We start from the raw sequence: 5,450 nt of genomic DNA, 5'->3' as shown, positions 1-5,450 counted from the left end.
TACTTGATTTTTTTTTTTTTTACAAAGAAGCCAAAACCATGCAATGGGAAAAAGACAACATCTTCAACAAATGGTGCTTCTCTAATTGGATGTCTTAATGTAGAAAAATGCAAATAGATCCATATTTATCGCACTGTACAAAACTAAAGTCCAAGGGGATCAAAGATCTCATCATTAAACTAGACACACTAAATCTGTTAGAACAAAAAGTGGGGGAAGAGCCTAGAACTCATTGGCACAGCAGACAACTTCCTGAACAGAACACCAACAGCACAGGCTCTAAGATCAATAATCAATAAATGAGACTTCATGAAACTGAAAAGATTCTGCAAAACAAAGGACACTGTCATCAGAACAAAACGACAGCCTACAGATTGGAAAACATTCTTCACCTTTTTATATCTGACAGATGGCTAATATCCAGAATACATAAGGAACTCAAGAAGTTAAAAAGCAACAAATCAATTACTCCAATTAAAAATGGGGTACGGACCAAGGACTATTCGTGGAGATAACCTAGAACCCCTGCACAGATGTAGCCCATGGCAGTTCAGTGTCCAAGTGGGTTACATAGTAATGGGAAGAGAGACTGCCTCTGACATAATCTGATTGGCCTGCTCCCCCTGAGGAGGGAGCAGCCTTACCAGGCCACAGTAGAGGACAATGCAGCCACTTTTGATGAGAACTGATAGACTAAGATCAGAAAGAAGGAGAGGAGAACCTCCCCTATCAGTGGACTTGGGGTGTGGCATGCATGCAGAAAGGGGAGGGAGGATGGGATCGGGATGGGAGGAGGGAGGGGCTTATGGGGGGATACAAAATAAATAAAGTGTAATTAATAAAAAAATGGGGTACGGAGCTAAACAGAGAATTCTCAATAGAGTAATAATGAATCACAGAGAAACATTTAAAGAAATGCTCAATGTCCTTATTCATCAGGGAAATGCAAATCAAAACAACCCTGAGATTTCACCTTACACCCATCAGAATGGCTAAGATCAAAACTTAAGTGACAATACATGCTGGAGAGGATGTGGAGAAAAGGGAACCCTCCTCCACTGATGGTGAGGATGTAAACTTGTGCAAATAGTTTGAAATCAATCTGATGCTTTCTCAGACAATTAGGAATAGTGCTTACTCAAGATCCAGCTATACCACTCATAGGCATATATCCAAAAATATTTAAGTACATCTCAAGGACATTTGCTCAACCATGTTCATAGCTGCTTCATTCATAATATCCAGAACCTGGAAACAACCCAGATGTCCCTCACCTGAGGAATGGATACAGAAATTGTGGTATATTTACAAGAATGAATACTATTCAGCAATTAAAAACAAAGAATTCATGAAATTTGCAGACAAATGGTGGGATTTCTAGAGAAGATCATCCTGTGTGAGGTAACCCAGAAGCAGAAAGACACACATGGTATACACTCACTTAAAAGTGGATATTAGGTATATAATATAGGATAAGCATAATAAAATCTGTACACCTAAAGAAGCTAATCAAGAAGGATGAACCAGGATAAGATGATCAATCCTCATTCAGAAAGGCAATCGAGGTGGACATTGGAAGAGGAAGAAAACAGGAAACCAGACAGTAGTCTATCACAGAGGACCTCTGAAAAACTCTACCCAGCAGTGTATTAAAGCAGAAGCTAAAGATCATGGCCAAACTTTGGGCAGAGTGCAAGGAATCTTAATAAAGAGGTGATAGAAAGACCTGGAGTGGACAGGAGTTCCACAAGGAGAGCAACAGAACCAAAATAATCTGTGTCCAGGGTTCTTTGTAATGACAGGTACTCTAACCAAGGATGATTCATGAAGATAACCTAGACCCCTGGCTCAGATTTAGCCCATGGGAGCTTAGCCTGCAAATGGGTTCCATAGTAAGGGTTGCATAGGCTGTCTCTGACCTGAACTTAGTGGCTGCCTCTGGGATCACCTCCCCCTTTGCGGAGTGAAACTGTGCCATGCCACAAAGGAATACAATGCAACCAGTTCTCATGAGACCTGATATGCTAGGGCCAGATGGAAGGGGAAGACCTCCCCTATCAGTGGATTTGGAGTGGAGCAAAGAAGGAGATGATTGAGGGAGGTTGGGATTGGGAGGAATGAGAAAGGGGTCTACAGCTGGAATACAAAGTTAATAAACTGTAATTAATATAAAAAATCAAAATTAAAATAAAAAAAATAAAAAGAATGGAAGTTGGGAACTGCTCAGGCACTGAGTTTCTTCTCTTGGGAATTGCAAATAACCTTGTGATCAAGGTGATTTTTTTTTACCACTTTTCTAATTGTTTGCATCATTATTCTTATTGAAAATCTAGAATGATCATTTTGATTAGGCTGGATCCATAGCTTCATGTGACAATGTACTTCTTCCTCAGCTACCTCTCTTTTTCTCACTTCTGCTATTCCACTGCAGTTGCCCCAAAGATGTTAGTTGACTTGCTTGCGAAAGGCTGTATTTGATTCTTTTTCTTGGCTATCTTCTGCAGTTCTTCATCTCCTGTATCTTTACAGATATGGAATCTATGCTGCTGGCAATGATGGCCTTTGATCGGTCATCAGCAACAAGGCCATCAGCAACCCTTTGTTATATGCAGTAGACATGTCTAGTAAGGTATACTACCACCTTCTGGCTGTGGTTTACTTGGTGGGTATTGTAGATGCTGTGATTCATACAACATTTACATTTCACTTGTGTTTCTGTGGTTCTAATGAGATCAATCATTTCTTCTGTGACTTACCTCCTCTTTACCTCCTGTCCTGCTCTGACATGCAAGTCAATGAACCTGTCATATTTACTGTTTTTCATTTCATTTAAATGAGAACCATCCCGGGAGTACTTGTCTCTTACTGTTACATCATTTTATCAGTCCTGAAGATCCGTTCTGCTGAGGGGAGGTTTAAAGCCTTCTCTACCTGCATCTCCCACTTAACAGAAGTTTGCGTTTTTCAGGGAATAATGTTATTCATGTATTTCCAGCCAAGATCTTCTTATTCTTTAGATCAAGACAAAATAACCTCACTGTTTTACACCCTGGTGATTCCCATGTTGAACCCTTTTAATTTATGACTTAGGAATCAAGGACATAAAAGAGGCCTTGCAAAAACTGAAAACAAAAACTTGGTTATAAGCAGATCCATCACATGTACATATCCAATTAGCTAAAATATTTTTTTCTGATAAATTATACAGGTGAGAGATAAAAATAAAGTTTCATAAAGACAGCATCTTTAATAAATGGTATTGGTCCAACTGGGTGTCTACATGCAGAAAAATGAAAATAGATCTGTATTTATCACCCTGCAGAAAACTAAAGTCCAGGTTGATCAAGGACCTCAATATAAAACCAGATACTCTAAATCGGTTAGAAGAAAAAGTGCAGAAGAGCCTAGAACTCATTGGCACAGGAGACAACTTCCTGAACAGAACACCAGAAGCACAGGCCCTAAGAGCAACAGTCAATAAATGGGACCTCATAAAACTGAAAAGCTTCTGTAAAGCAAAAGACACTGTCGTTAGAACAAAAGGACAACCTATAGATTGGGAAAGGATCTTTCACCAACCCAATACCTGACAGAGGGCTGATATCTGGAATATATAAAGAACTAAAGAAGTTAAAAGGCAATAATTCAAGTAACCTAATTAAAAAATGGGGGATGGAGTTAAACAGAGAATTCTGTGTAAAAGAATATAGAATGGCAGAGAAACACATAAGGAGATGCTCAACATCCCTAGCCATCAGAGAGATGCAATTCAAAACGACCCAGAGATTTCAACCTTACACCCATCAGAATGGCTAAGATCAAAAACTCAAGAGATAACGCATGCTGGAGAGGCTGTGGAGAAAGGGAAACCCTCCTCCATTGCTGGTGAGAATGTCCACTATGGAAATCAATCTGGCGCTTTCTCAGAGAGTTAGGAATAGTGCTAACTCAAGACCCAACTATACCACTCCTAGGCATATATCCAAAAGATGTTCAAGTACACAACAAGGACATTTGCTCAACCATGTTTGTAGCAGCTTTATTCATAATAGCCAGAACCTGCAAACAACCCAGATGTACATCAACGAAGGAATGGATACGGAAATTGTGGTACTTTTACACAATGGAATACTACTCAGCTACTCAGCAATTAAAAACAAGGAAGTCATGAATTTTGCAGGCAAATGGTAGGATCTAGAAAAAATCATCCTGAGTGAGGTATCCAAAAGCATAAAGACACACATGGTATAGCCTCACTTATATAGACCTATAAGATAAGATAAACATACTAAAATATGTACACCTAAAGAAGATAAACAAGAAAGAGGACCAGAGGTAAGATGATCAATCCTCATCTAGAAAGACAAAAGGGATGGACATTGGAAATAGGAGAAAACAAGTAACAGGACAGTAGCCTACCACAGAAGGCATCTGAAAGACTCTACCTAGCAGTGTATCAAAGCAGATGCTGAGACCCATAACCAAACCTTCGGCAGAGTATAGGGAATTATATGAAGGAAGGAGGAATTAGTATATGCTAGAGGGGACAGGGAGCTCCACAAGGTCCAAATATATCTGAGCACAGGGGTCTTCTATGAGACTGTTTATCCAACCCAGGACCATGCATGGATATAATCTACAACCCCTGCTCAAACATAGCCCATGGTTGCTCAGTATCCAAGTGGGTTCCCTAGTAAAGGAGGACAGGAATTGTTTCTGACATGAACTTATGAGCTTCCCCTCCCCCCTGAGGAAGGAGCAGCCTTGCTAGGCCACAGATAAGGACATTGCAACCATCCTGAAGATACCTGATAAGCTAGGGCTAGACGAAAGGAAAGGAGGACACCCCCTCTCAGTGGACTCAAGAGGGGGCAGGGAGGAGATGAGGGAGGCAGGGGAGGATTTGAAGGGAAAGAGGGAGAGGGTTATAGCTGGGATACAAGTGAATGTATAAAAGTATTTAAAAATAAAATATTAAAAAAATAAAATAAGGTTTTCTTTAAATAAATTTTGTGTTTGTGCTATTATATTATTTCGATTAGGTATAGTATGTCTTCAAATGTATGATTTTTATATATCTCATATTAACATTTGGTTTTCTTAACTATAAAATTTTCCCAATCATTTCTAAGGTACTAATTTTATCAATTATTGTTTCACTTTGTGCTTATTACACTAAGTTTAGAAAGTTTATTGACAATTTTTTGCATATTTTATGCCCTAAATTTTATGGTAAATGCAATATTTTCTGTCTTATTGAATTTAACATACTAGTAGAAATTATAACCTGGAAATATACATTTAAATTTTTACAATCAGCCTAATCTTCTGAAATAAAATGTATGGACTATTACTTAATGTGAATTCCTAAAAGCAGTCATCACAAGCTAAGTTTTGCTGGCTAGAGATGCAAGTTCCAGAACTAAATGATGTATTTTTGGAAGATGGTC

General features: G+C 38.9%; 1 pseudogene; it reads left to right on the top strand.

The window, feature by feature from the left end:
* Positions 1-2,205: 2,205 nt before the first annotated feature.
* On the top strand, positions 2,206-3,146 carry LOC129677258 (olfactory receptor 5W2-like; annotated as a pseudogene).
* The last annotated feature ends 2,304 nt before the right edge of the window (positions 3,147-5,450 follow it).

Source organism: Psammomys obesus, unplaced genomic scaffold, assembly GCF_907164565.1.
Source record: "Psammomys obesus unplaced genomic scaffold, mPsaObe1.curated_primary_1811, whole genome shotgun sequence".
Lineage (NCBI taxonomy): Eukaryota > Metazoa > Chordata > Mammalia > Rodentia > Muridae > Psammomys > Psammomys obesus.
The sequence above is the reverse complement of the archived record's forward strand: the minus strand, read 5'-3'. Positions and strand labels throughout refer to the sequence as shown.